The sequence below is a fragment of the Pseudonaja textilis genome, chromosome 2 (assembly GCF_049901715.1).
Source record: "Pseudonaja textilis isolate UNSWEBS1 chromosome 2, rPseTex1.2, whole genome shotgun sequence".
In the NCBI taxonomy this organism is placed as follows: domain Eukaryota; kingdom Metazoa; phylum Chordata; class Lepidosauria; order Squamata; family Elapidae; genus Pseudonaja; species Pseudonaja textilis.
In genome coordinates, this window is record NC_141991.1 from 254,089,140 (window position 1) to 254,107,368 (window position 18,229).

Consider the following 18,229-nt stretch of genomic DNA (forward strand, 5'->3'; position numbering starts at 1 on the left):
CTGCCCAGTTGCTAGGTGGGCGTGGTTAGGGTGGGTGTGGCCTAGTCGGCCTCCTGCACCACAGCAGCGGGGGGCAGGGTTGCTTTCCCCGGGCTCCGGAGGCTTTCCTGGAGCCTCTGGGAGGTCAAAAATGGCCTCCCCAGGCTCCGGAGGCTCTCTGGAAGCTGGAAATGGGCCCATTTCCGGCCTTCCTGAACTTTCAAGAGGCCTGTTTTTCACCTTCACCAAGCCTCCTTGCGCGCCCTGCACTTACCTGCATCCAAAATGGGCCACGTGGGGACTCCTGGCAGGGACAGGGAGGGGTGAGTGGGGCCAGCCAGGAGTGGGATTTTGGGGTTCTCTGAACTGCACAGAATCTTAGCCAGGGGCTCTCTTGAACCCCTATGACCTCCCAGCAGCCCAGCACTGATTTTATTGATCTGAGGCCCTTTATTAAATGAATTGCACATGATACCCCTTTTCTACCAGTTGGTTTTTCCCCGCTGGTGCCTAGAAGAATCAAAAGGACCATGAAGAGGTGACCCAGAGATAGTCCTGTGGCTTTACGACCACAATTGAGCCCAACTTGCTAAGTGGGAAAGTCGTTAAGTGAGTTTTGCTCCACGTTAGGGCCTTTCTTCTTGCGGTTGTTAAGTGAACCGCTGCTGTTGTTACGTGACTAACCTGGTTGTTAAGTGAATCTGGCCTCCCCATTGACTTCGCTTGTCTGAAGTTTGGAAAAGGAAATCACGTGGACACTGCAACCGTCGTAAATATGAGTCGGTTGCCAAGCGGCTGCATTTTGATCATGGGGAAGCTGCAATTGTCGTAAGCGTGAAAAGCAGTCATAGGTCACTTTTTTCAGTGGCATTGTGGTTGATCCTAACCTCTGTATAAACTCTACTGGAGAAGACGATGATGTAGAAGGCCAAACAGAGCTGGAGGTGGAGTCAAGCGAGAAATCAGTCTGGAATCATTCTGTTCCCACAAGCAGTTTAGGTCTAAGCTCTCTTGAATTGCATTTAACTCTTATCTAACATCAATTTAACTAGAACATAACTCTTTGTGCCTTACAGAGGGCTAAGATTAAGGTTAAGGTTAAGAATTTTTCCCCAACCAGGTTCACAAGTAAGAGTCAGAGGAAACCATGTTGGGTTGTGACTGTGTTTAACAAAAGAAAATGAGTCCCCTTTTGTTGATCAGTTATGTTTATTCTGGTATGAGTGTTATGTTCTTTTCTTTTTTAAGCAGTCTGAACTCAACATCTTGAAATTAATTAACATGTATTTATAGCCAGGTTGAGAATCAACCCAGATACTTAGATGGGTGTCTACAGCAAAGGGATAAAAATAGATTTGTGTTTATACCGGTGGCTTCCTTTTAATTCTAGAAGATGTGCTCGTGTTTATTTCTACTATACCAATCCAAGTTTCATTGAGGCAATCATTTAATATCAGGCATATAGTTCGAAATGGAGTTTTATATTTTTTTAAAAAAAAAGGAGGAGGGCGGGGGAGGAAATTAATAAAAGTTGAATAATTAATAGGTCCGTGAAAGCATATGGAGCAATGAGAGGCTGCAATCTGTCTCGAGGGTAGAGGGACACTAATTTTCACCTCGTTCTTTTTAGCTGGCGGGACATCTTAGTTTTAGTGCAATTTTAAAAAGAGTCAAAAATATTTGGAGCTAATCGTGCCACGTAGCAAATTGAAGGTGATTTGAAGCTGCTGGCCAGTAACGATAAGAACAACATTAACGAAGTCAATGCTATCATCTTCCATTGAAGTTGAAAGATTATTTTAGAAAAGAATAGGCTGAATGAGCTGGAAGGGCAGGAAAATCTAGACTATTTCAAATAAGTGACGGCCTATGGAGTGTCAAACTCAATTTCTGTTGTGGTTCGCCAGCAGCAGGTGAGGACGGCTGAGGTCTCGGAGAGCGAGGACTCCGATGAGGGACCTGCGTGTGATGCAGGGATGGGGCCAGGACCATCAGGGAGTGGAGTGCTGCCTTTGGAGATGGTGGAGGCTGGCAGCAGTGAGGAAGAGTCCCCCGAGGAGCCTGTGCTCAGTGTGCGTGCACACAGGGCTGCTCGAAGGAAAGAGCAGCTGCAGCAGCACAGATAACTCGGGAGTAAGGCTGCAAGGTAGTGGCCCCTCCCTTAAGAGATAAAAGCCATCTGAGAAGCCGGAGCTCTTTGCAGGAAGCAAATAAGTTTTTGCACTCAAGCCTCATGGACATTCGGAATATCTTGGTTGGTGTTTGGAGACTCTTTGTGTTTGAAATATTTCCTAGTAAACTTTATCTAGTGTTCTTGGCAGCCTTGCACCACCTTAGCAAGGCTCGTTCTTATCAGAGACAATTAGTTTGAAACAGCTTTTTAACTGGGAAGGAATGGGATTCGTAAAGAATCATTAAAACGTTTTGCTGTTACCTCCGTTTCATGTTTGTTTCCTTGGAACAAGGTTTGGGTCAGAACAATTTCATTGAGGGCTGCATCAGGGCTATGGTTGTCCTCAGGGGTCTGGGTGGGCATGGTTGACTGTGTAGGTGTCGCCAACTTGATGCCACTTCCCAGACTGCTGGCATGTTTCGTCTTTGCATTGGGTAGACCACATTGCGGGCTGAATTCCAGCCCGGGGGGGTCTTGAGTTTGACACCCCTGCTCTAGACTTTCTAGAATTTCTAGGGTTCCTTGATCTAGGAGGAGAAGAAGGGATAGCGAACATACGAAGAACGGTTGCAGGAATTGGGTAGGTCTGGTTTAATTAAAAAAAGAAAGACCAGGGGTGACGTGATAGCAGTGTTTCATTATCTCAGGGGTTGCCACAAGAAGACGGAGTCAAGCTATTCTCCAAAGCACCTGAAGGAAGGACGAGAGACAACAGGTGGAAGCTAGCCAAGGAGAGAAACAACTTAGAACTAAGGAAGAATTTCCTGACGGTGAGAACAATTCACCAGTGGAAAAACTTATTGGCCAAGTGTGATTGGACACACAAGGAATTTGTCTTGGTGCAAATGCTCTCAGTGTCCATCAAAGACACATTCATCAAGAATCATAAGGCACAACACTTAATAATAGTCATAGGGTACAATAGAATTAGAATAGAATGGAATGGAATAGAGGAATGAAAAATAGAATTAGAATGACAATGACAATGACAATGACAATGACAATGAGAATAGAATAGAATAGAATAGAATAGAATAGAATAGAATAGAATAGAATAGAATAGAATAGAATAGAATAGAATAGAATAGAATTCTTTATTGGCCAAGTGTGTTTGGATACACAAGGAATTTGTCTTGGTGCAAATGCTCTCAGTGTACATAAAAGATACACTCATCAAGAATCATGGCAAAACACTTAATAATAGTCATAGGATACAATAAGCAATCAAATCACAGTAGAAACAGTCAATATTGATCGTAAGGATACAAGTGACAAAGTTACAGTCCTACAGTCACAAGTGGGAGGGGATGGGCAATAAGGAGTAATGAGAAGATTAATAGTAATAGTAGTGCAGACTTTGTAAATAGTTGGACAGTGCTGAGGGAATTATTTGTTTAGCAGAGTGATGGCATTCAGGAAAAAAACTTCTTGTGTCTAGTTGTTCTGGTGTGCAGGGCTCTATAGCATCATTTTGAGGGAAGGAGTTGAAACAGTTTATGTCCAGGATGTGAGGGGTCTGTAGATATTTTCACAGCCCTCTTTTTGACTCACGCAGAACACAGGTCCTCCATGGAAGGCAGGTTGGTAGCCATTGTTTTTTTCTGCAGTCCTAATTATCCTCTGAAATCCGTGTCTGTCCTGTTGGGTTGCAGAACCAAACCAGACAGTTATAGAGGTGCAGATGACAGACTCGATCGTTCCTCTGTAGGATGTTTACCTTAATGTGGGACTTTTCTGCAGAGGCGTTTTCTCGACGAAAAGTGAATTTATCTGCTTCATTAGGGAAACATTAGATACGGTGTGTCAAATAGGTATATCTGCACCAATGCCCACACTGGTAGTCCTCAGCTTATGACCACAATTCAGCCCAACATGGACGTTATTAAGTGAGAAATTTGTTCAGTGAGTTTTTTGCCCCATTTTTGATGACTTTTCTTAACATGTTTGTTAAGTGAATCCCTGCTGTTCTGAAATTAGTCCCACGGTCGTTAAGTGAATCTGGATTCCCCACTGACTTGGCTGGTCAGAAGGTCACAAAAGGGGGATCACATGGCCCTGGAGACTCGGCAACCGTCGTAAATGTGAGTCACTTGCCAAGCACCTGAATTTTATTCACGTGACCCTGGGGATGCTGCGGCGGTCGTAAGCGTGAAAAATGGTCCCAAGTCGCTGTTTTCAGTGCTGTTGTAACTTTGAATGGTCACTAAATGAAACTGTTGTAAGTCGAGGACTACCTGTAGTTGAGCTGGTCACTGAGTTAAGCTAGCCTGTTTTCTGGGCTTCCTGAATATATTGACGCATAAACTTAACAAATGTGCGAGATTTGTATACTAGAATAAACAGCAAAGATAGAAATAGAAAGGGAGAGAGGGAGGGAAAAGATAGAAAGATAGATAGAAAGGGGAGAGAGGGAGGGAAAAGGCAGGGAGAGGGAGGAGAGAAAGAGGGAGAGTGACAGAGAGAGAAAAAGGGGAGAGAGGGAGGGGAGGGAGAAGGAGGGAGGGAGAGAGAAAGAGAGGAATTGAAGGAGAGAGAGGGAGAGAGAGAGGGAGGAGGAGTGAAAGAGGGAGAGTAGGAGAGAGAAAAAGGGGACGAGAAGGAGGGAGAATGAGAAGGAGGGAGAGAGAGAGAAGGAGAGAGGAATTGAAGAAGAGAGAGGGAGGGAAGGAGAGAAAGAGGGAGACAGGAGAAAGAGAAAGAGAGAAATTTTTGTTTTTCATCTGCAGCTGGTCAGCCTGGGCTAAATCAATAACTGATATGATTAAGTCATCATTTAAATCTTTTGGAAGAGAATCTGTGAATGTCATGCGGTCCAAACTGTAAATGTCCAAAGATCTGAATTGGGAAGGTCTTCTCCGAGAGAATTCTGAGTTCTTTGCAAGTTCAAAGACCTCCTTCCTGTTCTCCTGGCCATTGACAGTGTCAGATGGGTGAGGGAGTAAGATGATGGAGATATAGATAGATACTTGATAAATATAAAATAGATAATAGGTAACAGTATATGCATAGAGAAGTAGAGAACGAGGGGTAATGATTAGGTAGATAGAAATGATGATGAGACGGATAACGGCAGAAATAAATGATAAACAGATTATAGATTAGGTATATAGATGAGAGAGAGATGAAAGAGATAGATCTAGATAGATAGATTAGATTATTGATAAATGATAGATAGAAAGACGATAGATAGATAGATAGATAGATAGATAGATAGATAGATAGATAGATAGATAGATAGATAGATATAGATATAGATAGACAGACAGATATAGATGGATGTATAGATAGGTAGATGATAGATAGATGATGATAGATGATAGATAGATAGATAGATAGATAGATAGATAGATAGATAGATAGATAGATAGATAGATAGATAGATAGATAGATAGATAGATAGATAGATAGATAGATAGATAGATAGATAGATAGATAGATAGATAGATAGATAGATTGATGATAGATAGATAGATAGATAGATAGATAGATAGATAGATAGATAGATAGATAGATAGATAGATAGATAGATAGATAGATAGACAGACAGACAGACAGACAGACATGGAGATATAGAGATACATAGATAAGAGACAGAGGGATAAAATAGATGATAGGAATAGATGGTGGCAGAGATACTATAGATAATGGCACAAAGAGTAAGAAAGGGAAAGAAATGGAGGAGAGAGGGAGAAATAGGGATATTTGCAGAGATAGACAAGAGAGAGAGAAATGATGGAGGGATGGATGGATGTAGATAGATAGATAGAGAGATAGAGAGATAGAGAGATGAAGAGAGAGAGAGACAGATGATAACCGTCAAAAAAGATAGAGTGACACTTGCTTCAGAGATTTTTAATCTGAACTCATTCTCAGTTAATACATTATTCTAGAATATTTCACACAGCCGATCAATTGGATTACAGTCCCTCCCAAAAGCTTATGTCACAGCAACTCTCTTAACCCTTATGGTGATTCTTTGATTTCTTTCTTTCTTTCTTTCTTTCTTTCTTTCTTTCTTTCTTTCTTTCTTTCTTTCTTTCTTTCTTTCTTTCTTTCTTTCCTTCTTTTTCTTTCTTTTTTTCTTTCTTTTTCTTTTTGCTAACATGAGCCCTGTTCTCAACATACAGGAACTCCCTGGGGAAAGGGAGTTATGTATGACACATTGCTTCTGTCGTGGCCCTCTGCTGTGTTTTGTAGACGCTTTAAAACAGGGGCAGCCGATCTTCCGCTTTCGGTGTGCTGAGTACCAAAGGCCTTCTCTAACTATTGCTACCTTCATAACGTGGTATGTCTCCTCCCTTGCTCAAAGGACGGGGGTGGATTTGAAAAGAAACATTCCTGAGGTTTCTTCTCTTTTCACAACTCGTAGCTTTCTCCTCCATAAAGTCATAAAGTTTCATTGTGTCAACTCGTAAAGCATTCCTATGCCGGTTTCTGAGTTGCCACGAGAAGGAGGGGGAGGAAGGCCCGAGGGAGCGGTGCAGCACATTCCATGCTTATCTTGTGGAGGTTGTAGCCTAGGCTACCGGATCTTCTGCCCACAAAAATCCTTCATTGGAGAGTGTGATTGATGGCACCCAGCCCGTGAACTGTTGGAGAATCTGATGACACACTCGGGGAGGGTGAGGGAAAAAACAGGGTCATAGGCGATAGTAAATTACGCATGCCAGAGTTGGCTTCATAGTGCCGGACGTGTTGCTCCTAATAGATCTTTTGGATTCTTTTGAAGCTTGGCTCAAGGTGCATGATTTAATTAGGGCGATCGTCGGAACCCTGACACATTGAGGAAGATGAGCTTCCCTGACTCTGTTCTCAGGAGGAACAGAAAATGACGTTCGTTCTAACAATGATGAGAATCCAAGGAGAACAGAAAAGGTTCTAGATCCGAGGAAGCTAGGAGAAAGATTGCTACACTACTATATGGAACCAGGGTGGGGGGGTGTATGGCAAAAATAGCTGGCATTCACACAATTGACACAACCGAATCCAACAAATGTAATTTCTGTGCAACCTGCACTTTCAAGGAGGAGGCATCTGCGAGGCATTGATAGTCCAGACTGTTTTGGGTTCTTGACCTGTTTGGACAAAAGAAGTGTCAAGCTTCCTCCAAGGTCCTTTCCAAGAAGAACTGAAAGGTTTGGGGCAAGGGACACCTGTTTAGGTAGAGTTACCTCCCCCAGGTCAGATCTGGAGAGGTGGGCATGACTGGGACAGGTTTGTTTGGAAGTCCAACCTCCAGAAAAGATGTTTGGGCAGCCAAGATATTTTCCAGACTCTTCAAACCACCTTTGCCGCCATCCATTGAGCGCATGCTGCTCTCAGCTGCCACAACGTGGTTCTGTTAATGGTCACTGTTTTTTATGTATCCACATGAATTGTGTCGTTTTGTGTCCGTGTGTTTTTGGCTAGGCTTCTTCCATTCCTTTTGGTTTCCGTTTCTTGTTTTGTTTTGGTTTTTTGTCCTTTTTGTTTTCGTTTGGTTGTGTGCTCATTACAGCTTTTTGGTACAATGCTGTATTTTAGTGCTTTCTTCTCCTCCTCCTCCTCCTCTGTTTCCTTCTTTTCCTCTTCCCCCTCCCATCCTTCTCCCCCTTCTCCTCCTCCTTCTCCCTCACATCCTTCTCTTTCTCTTTCCCATCCTTCTCTCTCTCTCTCTCCTCCTCCTCCTTCTTCTCTCTCTTTCTCTCTCTCTCTCTCTCTCTCTCTGTGTCTCTCTCTCTCTCTGTTCCTTCTGGTTTCTGTTTTGGTTTATAACCTTTCTCCCCTTCCCCCATTTCTCCCTTCCCCCTTTCTCCCCCACCCACCCCAGACTATATATAAATATATCTATATCTATATAAAAAAAATTCTTTTCTTCTTTTGTCATTCGATCAAATTCCAACCCAACCACCAAGAGCCAGTCAAATCCACCACAGTCCCGCGCTGAGCTAGGAAAAAAGTAATGACAGGATGGTGGAGCAAACAGTCCCCCCAGTCCGTAAGTTCAACCATCGACTCGAAGTTGGAAGTGTGATATGATGGCACCATGTAACTCAGCTAAGAATTGGTTGCATGACCTGCCGTCCAGTTTCGTGGAGATGCTGTGATTGAAACATTATTTTCTTGGATGTCGTATCGGTTGAATAATTGGCCAGTCATGATCACTTGTGCCTTTCTTGACCTTGTGCTGCCACAATTATTATTATTTTTCATGTTTATTTATTTATTATTTTTTTTACTGTCTTATTCTTCATTTGTTTCCTTTTTAGTGCTTGCAGTGGTTTCTTTGTGGTTTTGAGTTTTCTCGTTCAGCAACTTTAACGCTTCTTTAGATATCACCTGGAAAGAGGGGAGGGGGGAAATTCTAATTTTTTGGGGGGGGGGCGGGGGAGGGAATAAATGGGACTGTTGTCTGTTGTGTTTTGAGTAATTTCCAACCAATAAGGACACGGAGCTGTATGATTGGTATTTTTTTGCACCCTGAATACTTGTGTTTTAAATGAATTGGGGGCCTTTTTCAATTGAGTGTTCTCGTTCTCTTCCTTCCTTAAAATATTTCCAATCCCTCTCCAAAAAAAAACAAACCAAAAATAATAATTTTTTTTAAAAAAAGAGTTAATTGCAGTGCAAAAGAAAATAGCTACGTACCAAAGCAAGCTAGAAACATAAAGCTTCTTAAGTGCCTTATTATCAAAATTTCCAATTTCGAAGGTTTGGGTAGCACAAGAACGCTTAAGAAATCCATTGCTTTGGGGCAGGGCGGTGAGAATATCATTTGGGGTTAAAAAGATTTAAAAAAAACCAAAAACCACAACCCTGATTCTAAACTAAAAGGCCTCATACGTTTTTGTTTTTTAGTTACAACTGAAAAAGGGTCCTGGATAAGTGTTTTCTTTTTTTTTCTTTTTATATATATACATATATATATACATATATATTTTCCTTTGGTTTCTTCTATTCTTATAATTTTTGGTGTCGTAATTGTTTCAACTGCTGTGTCTAGTTTGCTGTTTGTTCGATCAACAGTGTGGGGAAAAAACCAACAACCTCCTTGCCAGCATGATCTGAGCTATAAAGCATGACGTTTCTCTAGCTAAAGGAAGCTTCTGCAGTTTTCTTTTTATTTTTACTTTCTTTCTTAAGTTTTCTTGATGTAATAAGTCACTGAGTCTCTGCAAAGAGAAACCTGCTTGCCAGTCAGAGATAAGAGCTAATCCCTAAACGATTAAGCATTCTCCTTTAAATGTCAAGTTCGCTTGGATCGCGATTTAAAAAATAATAATTTCTTTTTATTCGAGAAACGTTAGCCTTACATTTTTTACATTCGTAGAGACAGGAATGTTGTTCCAGGCCATTTTTTTTTTTTTTTTACATTCTAAACCACCTGTTCGAAGCATTTCTTTCTGTGCTTTGCAAAGGAAAACACTCCATTTGGCAGCTGGCCTTCCTGAGACAACGGCGAGGGGGGGAGTCAAACATTTGATGGCTTAGAGGAGGGAATAGAAGGGGAACTCATCAAATTTGCAGATGACATTAAGCCTGCAGGAATAGTCAACACCTTAGAAGACAGGCTCAAGATCATTTCTATAGTATCCAACTAGAGAAATGCCCTCAAACACTGGAGGCTTTCAAGAAGAGAATTGGACTGCCATCTGTGGGGTCTCCTGCTTCGGCTGGGGGTTGGATGACCTACAAGGTCCCTTCCAGCTCCGTTCATCTAAAGGATCCAAAAAGATCTTGACAGACTTAAGCAATGGGCCCTCTCCAAAAAAACATGGATTTCAATGCGGAGAAAAGCCAAGTTTTACATTTAGGCAGGAAAAAAAAATCAAAGGTACAGATTAGACGAGATCTGACTCAAAAACAGGAACTGTGAGAGGGATTTTGGAGTCCTAGTGGATGATCACTTGAATATGAGCCAGCCGTGTGCAGCAGCAGCCAAAAAGGCTAATACAATCCTGGGTTGTATAAGCAGAGGCATAGAATCAAGATCAAGTAAAGTACTAGTACCGTTTTGTAAAGCCTTAGTAAGGCCACACCTGGAATACTGCAACCAATTTTGGTTCCCATACTACAAAAAAGATGTTGAGACTTCAGAAAAAAATTAGGGAAGAGCAACTAAGATGATCAAAGGCCTGGAGACTAAAACATACGAAGAACAACGGCTGCAGGATTTCAGTTTGGCCGGTCTAAAGAAAAGAAGAATTAGGGGAGACATGATAGCAGTAGTCCAGTATTTGGGGCTGCCACAACTCACAATAGTACCCTTCCGTTTTGAAGGTCAATGAGGGACGCGGTGGCTCAGGGGCTAAGATGCTGAGCTTGTCAATCAGAAAGGTCGGCAGTTCGGTGGTTCGAATCCCCAGCGCCACGGAATGGAGTGAGCTCCCGTTCCTTGTCCCAGCAACTTCTTCCACCCTAGCAATTTGAAAGCATGTAAAAAATGCAAGTAGAAAAATAGGGACCCCTTTGGTGGGAACGTAACAGCATTCCATGCGCCTTCGGCATTTAGTCATGCCAGCCAGATGACCACAGAGACGTCTTCGGACAGCGCTGGCTCTTCAGCTTTGTAATGGAGATGAGCACCGCCCCCTAGAGCCAGAAACAACTAGCACATATGTGTCAGGGGAACCTTTAACCTTTACCTCACGGAGTTAACACACAGCCAACACCAAAATCTGACAGCCAAGGAAGTGAGAAGATAGAAAAAGATAGGAATGTCTACGGAGGTTGTTCATCATTCAAGTCACGGCTGTCCCAAAGTTGCATTTTGCTTCTGATCCAAGAAACTATCCATTTTCCAAAGAAATAAATGGAACTGAAGAAGCTTCTTAGATGAGAAGTGAAATGTTTTCAAAAGAAAAAACAAAAACAAAACAAGGAAGTCCAGCTGCCTTTTGGAAGAAGCACTTCCTAGACAGAAAAAGTAGGAAATATGGAGGCCCAAACTCAGGGGTGAGATTCTACCAGTTCTGTCCACCTCTGTAGAACCGGTAGCTCTGAAGAGCAGCAGACATAGAACCGGTTTTATGTCTGCTGCTGTTTTGGCCCACATGCCCGCCCGGGCTCTTACCTGACCGTTATTTCTTGCTTTTTCAACCTCAGCTGCTTTGCGCGGCACTGCTGCGGTTGAAAAAGCAGGAAAAATGTGTTTTTTCAAATGCTACGCACCCATGCGCAGCGCTGCTCAGCTGTCCATGTTGCAAGCTGATGTTTTACATGTGCACTGCAGCGTAAATCACCAAACCAGTAGTTACATCGGTCGGATTCCATCCCTGCCCAAATTCTCATGTTTTAGCGATGCACAACACAGCATTCTTCTGAGAGCATCTCTCTTTGGGGGCATCAGCAACTTCCCAGTCCCAAAGAAGGTTAAAAACCAATAAAGGAGAATATAATGTCGCTCAGGGCTGAAATGGTGCTCTCTGAGCTTGGTTGCTTCCTTGCAGACGTTTCATGACCCAACTAGGTAACATCATCAGTGCCGGATGATGAATGGTGCTAGCATCAATGAGGTTACCTGGTTTGGGTTATGAAATGTCTTCAAGAAAACAAGCAAGTTCAAAGAGCACTGAGAAGCTAGAGGTCTAAAAATCTCGTTTGAAGGGCCTGGAGAAACATGTTGTTTATGCTACAAACTCTGCACAAATGTTAAAGCGTCCCAAATCAGACACAGAAGTAACAACCTGTTTTAGATAGGTTTCTTGATCTACCTCTCTTATTCATGAAGCCAGAGACACCTTTGAGATGGGGTGACCAGATGTTCTTCACAGTTAACAGTTAGTATCTGGGACATTCTCAGAAAATATTAATAAAAATATCCTGAAGGGCAGATGTGTGCTATCACACTATCCAAGTTAAAACAAAACAAAACAAAGTGAAACACAACTAAATTTTGCACATAGTTTCCACAATGGGAATAAGATAGTCTTGGAAACAGGTGTTCTCCTAAATCTGTGTGTGTGTTTTATTTTTCTTTATTGGTTATAAGGTATGCTGTTTGGATCTTCTCTTCCCTTGTCAGTTTTCTCTATCTTTTATTCCTTTCTTTAAAAAAAAAATCTGTATACATATATATATATATATATATATATATACACACACTGCTCAAAAAAATAAAGGGAACAAATGAATGAAATATTCTCATTAAATACTTTGATCATTACATAGTTGAATGTCCTGACAACAAAATCACACAAAAATTATCAATGGAAATCAAATTTAGCAACCCATGGAGGTCTGGATTTGGAGTTACACTCAAAATTAAAGTGCCTGGGCATGCTCCTGATGAGGTGGCGGATGGTCTCCTGAGGGATCTCCTCCCACACCTGGACTAAAGCATCCCCCAACTCCTGGACAGTCTGTGGTGCAACGTGGCGTTGGTGGATGGAGCGAGATATTATGTCCCAGAAGTGCTTGATTGGATTCAGGTCTGGGGAACAGGCAGGCCAGTCCATAGCATCAATGCCTTCGTCTTGCAGGAACTGCTGACACATTCCAGCCACATGAGGTCTAGCACTGTCTTGAATTAGGAGGAATCCAAGGCCAACTGCACCAGCACATGGTCTCACAAGGGGTCTGAGGATCTCATCTCGGTACCTAATGGCAGTCAGGCTACCTCTGGCAAGCTCATGGAGGGCTGTGCGGCCCCCTAAAGAAATGCCACACCACACCATTACTGACCCACTGGCAAACTGGTCATGCTGGAGGATGTTGCAGGCAGCAGAATGTTCTCCATGGCGTCTCCAGACCCTGTCATGTCTGTCACATGTGCTCAGTATGAACCTGCTTTCATCTGTGAAGAGCACAGGGCGCCAGTGGCGAATTTGCTAATCTTGGTGTACTCTGGCAAATGCCAAACGTCCGGCATGGTGTTGGGCTGTAAGCACAACCCCCACCTGTGGACGTCGGGCCCTCATACCACCCTCATGGAGTCTGTTTCTGGCCGTTTGAGCAGCCACATGCACATTTGTGGCCCGCTGGAGGTCATTTTGCAGGGCTCTGGCAGTGCTCCTCCTGTCCCTCCTTGCACAAAGGCGGAGGTAGTGGTCCTGATGCTGGGTTGTTGTCCTCCTACGGCCTCTTCCACATCTCCTGATGTACTGGCCTGTTTCCTGGTAGCGCCTCCATGCTCTGGACACTACACTGACAGACACAGCAAGCCTTCTTGCCACAGCTCACATTGATGTGCCATCTTGGATGAGCTGCACTACCTGAGCCACTTGTGTGGGTTATACACTCCGTCTCATGCTAACACTAGAGTGAAGGCACTGCCAGCATTGAAAAGTGACTAAACCATCAGCCAGAAAGCATAGGAACTGAGAAGTGGTCTGTGGTCACCACCTGCAGAACCACTCCTTTATTGGGGATGTCTTGCTAACTGCCTATGCTTTCCACCTGTTGTCTATTCCATTTGCGCAACAGCATGTGAAATTGATTGTCAATCAGTGTTGCTACCTAAGTGGACAGTTTGATTTCACAGAAGTGTGATTGACTTGGAATTACATTGTGTTCTTTAAGTGTTCCCTTTATTTTTTGAGCAGTGTGCATATATATACATATATATATATATATATATTGATTCGGTTTGGTCCAGCTTAGAATAACATTTTTTCTCTCTTTTTAGGGCATCAGCTGAACGGGCCACCCTTAGAGAAAATATATATATAAATATAGATATATATATATAAATAAATATATATATATTAAATAAATATATATAAGAATGAGAACTGTGGGATTACACCTTTAAACATCTCAGTCAAGTGGAAAACTTCAGACTTTTAACGCTCTTTCTGGTTGTTTCGACTGGAAACTTTGCTTGGAGGAAAGTCACGTTCGGCTGGCTTCGAAGGACATTTGGTGGACAACCCAAACTGTACCAACCATCCAATGAACGAATCCAGAACATTGAAAAAGAAAAGAAAAAGGAAAGAAAAGAAAAAAAAGAAAAGAAATCACGGCAGGAGTGAGATGGACTTGGATTTCTACCGTGAACTTGATCTAACTAAACCATCATAGCTTTTCCCCAATTCGGAAATGCTAAAAGTGTGCCTGTGGCCATCACAGATGGGGTTGCTATGGTCGCCCATGGCAACCGTCACTAAGCATTCTTTATCTGTCATTCCTTAGCTACATAGGGACCAAAGGACATAACTTTTTACGGCAAACTTATAGTTGTATGTAAATTACTCAGAAGTTCTTTCCGTTTCTCTTAGCTGTTCCCGCTAAGACAGCTTTGGAGAGCAATTCTATGAAATAATGTATAAAAAAACAAAAAATGAAAAAACGAGAAAAAAAACGAAGAAAAAAAAAACACTGAAACTCAGCTTCGACGCTTTAAAAAAAAAAAAAAAGGCAAGATAATAGTTCTTTGATACTTTGGAAGGTCTTTGGATATACATGAATTAGAGTCTATGAAACTTTCATATGGTTTTCTTTATAATAGGGATGGACTGAGGGGGGTCCGAAGGGGCAGGTTCAGGGGAGAATCTTGTCAGAAGATGAAGAAAATAAAATAAAATAAATACTGCTCCATGTTTGGGTAAGGAAAAAGAAGAAGAAGGAAGAAGAAAAAAGGGTACCGATGTGACGTAGAACAATAGCTCGTTTATTTTAAAAAGCGGGGGGGACCTTCCCTCCCCCTAATGAAACCCCTAATAGCTGTACAGAATTTAAAAAAAAAAGTTTAAATACCTATATAACGGGCAGGGGGGATGATTAGATGACATTAAAAGCAAAAAACAAAAAAAAGCAAAAAAATATATATATATAGGCATTTAGCGTTAATGCTAAGAAAACACACGAAGACGTAGGAACTTTTTTGTAGCGTTTAGATGAATACCCGTTCCCTGCCCCCAAAATCAACTGCTCATCGGAAGCGGTTGGCTGACGGACAGGCAGGGCAGAGAAAGAGTGGCTCCGTTTGGCAAGTTTTGGGATTATAACCATCAAAAGTTGTACAAAGTCGTACTGAAATGGGCGGCTGAGTTAACCACGCCAAAGTCTTGAATCAACCGATAACTCAAGCAGGCTTCTCTGGTCCAAAGTTTAGTTGCAACTTGACGGAAGGAAAATCAAAGGTTGGATATTTTCCACGAGAACCTATTGCCAAAAGCCACTGATTTAACTTCTTGCTTTGGTAGCTTCCATATTCGTTCTAAATCTTTCAGGACTGGGGGAAGGAGGGGGGAAGGGCACGGGACTTAGCCTAGAACCTTAATCTTAAAAAAAAGAAAAACCTTTAAAAAAAAATCATAAAAGTATGGGGGCGGGAAATGAAGAGACAAAAAAAATACAAAAAAATGCAATCTCTTTGAAGAATTTCTGAAACTGTTTACAAGGAATTTTGAAAAACGGGGATGTTTAAAAAAAAAAAAGATGCTGGCTCTGTTTTTCTGTAAATAAATTTGCATATTTTGTAGGACTTTTAATTGTAATGATAGAGAAAAAAAAATCAAGGAAAAAAACTATTTAAGGAAGCACGATATTTATCTTTGGTAAATGACTTTAGAGCAGTTAAAAAAAAAGAAGTTGCTTTAAAATCTGAATCAGAAAAATAGAAACAATTATTTAAGAACACATATATTTTAAAGTATATCATATTTATTATAATTTATTTCCATGGCATTTAAAATTTGATTTTTTTTTAAAGTGTGCCATTTCTTTCCTCGCTCTCCTTCCGCATCCTCCCATTTTATCAGATCAAACAAATATTATGCATTATTATTTTTTTCTGAATAATTGTTTTTCTTTGGGTTTAGATTTGGGGAAAGATTTTTTTTTTTTAATTTCCTAACTTTTTTTTTTCCCCTCCATCTTTGATCTGATTTTGAAGACTTTTACACTGGCTAAACACCCCCAAATCTTCTCCGGTGGTTTGGCTAGGAGTTGACCGCCCAAGCAAGCCGGTATCTCGGTGTATAAAATGCCATGCAATTCCATAATAGTGCTCTCTGAATCTCAATTCCCTAAAACTCCTTGTAATCTTATGTAATTAATGAATGACGCTTACCAGCTTAGTCCTAAATAAAGCACAGTTTAAAAAAAGAAGAAGACATATTTTAATTTTTGGGGGTGGTTTTTCCCCTCTGTTCAAGCTTTCTTTCGGTCTCTCAATATTACACGTGCTTGGAGAAGGAAAACCGTTTTCTTTCAACAGGGATCATGAAAATCTTCTGTCTGCAGAAGTATAAATACCGACAGAAAAGAATCTGCATAGCTCAGGGATAAACAGTGTGGCCCTTGGTGTGCTCTGAGTTGAGTGGTTTTCCGGCAGACATTTCATGATCCAACTAGGGAACATCATCAGATCTGGAAGAGAGTGGGGTTTTCAGAGGAGGAGGAGGAGGAGGAGGAGGAGGAGGAGGAGGAGGAGGAGGAGGAGGAGGAGGAGGAGGAGGAGGAGGAGGAGGAGTCCTTGGTCTCTGAACATATATTTTTTCTTGCAGATGTTTCTTTACCCAACTAGGTAACATCATCAGTGCTAGAGGGGAGGGGGATTTGCAGAGCAGAGGAGGAGGAGGAAGAGGAGGAAGCTGGGGGATTCTTGGTGGTCTCGGTGCTTGGTGGTCATTATTGCCCCCTTCCCATTCTGCTATGGGGTGTTAAGATAATCTCCTGCCCACCATCCTGGCCAATACACTGAATTACCGTCATCCTGCAAAGTTGAGGTCCGACGAAACACTTGACTGGATGTATTACAAAACGTTTGTGAGACATGCTTGAACATACTAACACAACCAGCTGGAACAGCAAGCAGACACAACCCCTAATTGGCCCATATCATTCCCCACTGAGAAATGACAACCATGTTTATCACACCTTGCATGTATTCATGGGAGTTGTAGTTCGGCAACATCCAGAGAGTCAAAGAATATCTAGTCCTACTCCACCTGTTCCCATCACCATAGAGAACGTGGCATCCTCTCCAGATGAGGCTGACTTCCATGTGGATAACCCCCTGCTTTCTTTATATATGTATTATTTTGGTTTATGAGTCTGGACAGCTGAACAACAATCCAATTCATCAACAACAAAACAGACAAGGGGAGCAACACATATCCTGGTCCACAACCCCGGGGGGAAAATAGACTCACTCGATTTTCTGCCCCCATGCCAACTTACAGAAAGACAATTGCTTCACGGCCATCAGACTTATTGAGATGGATGCTGTTCCATAGGACAGACCCATTGACTAAGTAAGCCTCAAGAAGGTTTGTCAACACTAAAAGCCAAGGTGGGGGCTCTTTGCTCTAGCCAAGTGAGGTTCCGGCAGAAGATTTTGAACAACAGAAGACAATATTTGAAGCTTGAGGTTGAACTCTGGGGGGTCCTTTGTCCTCTCAGTGGTTTTCTTGCAGATGTTTCATGACCCAAGTAGGTAACGTTCTCATACTGGAAGGAAGTGGGGTTTGTGGAGAGGAGGAGGAGGACGATGACTGTGAGGTTCTTGGTGCTCTCTGAACTTGGTGGTTTTCTTGCAGATGTTTCATGACCCAACTAGGGAATATCATCAGTGCTAGATGGAGGAGGAGGAGGAGGAGGAGGAGGAGGAGGAGGAGGAGGAGGAGGAGGAGGAGGAGGAGAACTGTTGAGTCCTTGGTGCTCTCTGAGCATGATGGTTTTCTTGCAGACATTCCAGAACCCAACTAATGATTATCATCAACACCAAGACTAATACTAGACCAACAGTGAAATAGAAAATACCCCAATCAAGGAACTGTCAGCTCAGACTGAGTCAACAACAGCCCAATCAAGGAACTTCCAAGGACATTTCCACCAACACTGACAGAAAACCACTAGTATGTTAACAAAGAGAAAACCTCAGTCTCTTCTAGCACTGATGATGTCACCTCCATCAGTGGAAATTTTAAATCAAAGATTGGACTAGAATGGTAGACATCTTCAGGATGCTGGACGAGAAGTAAGTTTCTGTCAGTTGTGTCCGACCAGGGATGGGTTTCAGCCGATTTGGACCAATTCAGGTGAACTGGTTGTTAAATTTAATCTGGTTTGCCAAACCGGTAGTTGAACCGACCAGCCTCCCCGCCCCACCCCGCCTCTCCCAGGGGTCTCCACACATCCCATTTTGGATGC

The 18,229-nt window shown here is 42.3% G+C and overlaps 1 protein-coding gene across 20 annotated transcripts in view; it reads left to right on the forward strand.

The window, feature by feature from the left end:
- The window catches only part of CELF4 (CUGBP Elav-like family member 4), an 801,906-nt gene extending 786,600 nt beyond the window's left edge, over positions 1-15,306 (forward strand). For 19 of the 20 annotated variants that reach the window (XM_087927563.1, XM_087927573.1, XM_087927558.1 and 16 more), the window contains one exon: positions 13,758-15,306. The gene's annotated coding sequence lies outside the window, so the exon portion shown is untranslated. Of the gene's footprint in view, positions 1-8,046; positions 8,322-13,757 lie in introns of those variants that run through there. The other variant, XM_087927557.1, reaches the window with a different exon arrangement.
- The last annotated feature ends 2,923 nt before the right edge of the window (positions 15,307-18,229 follow it).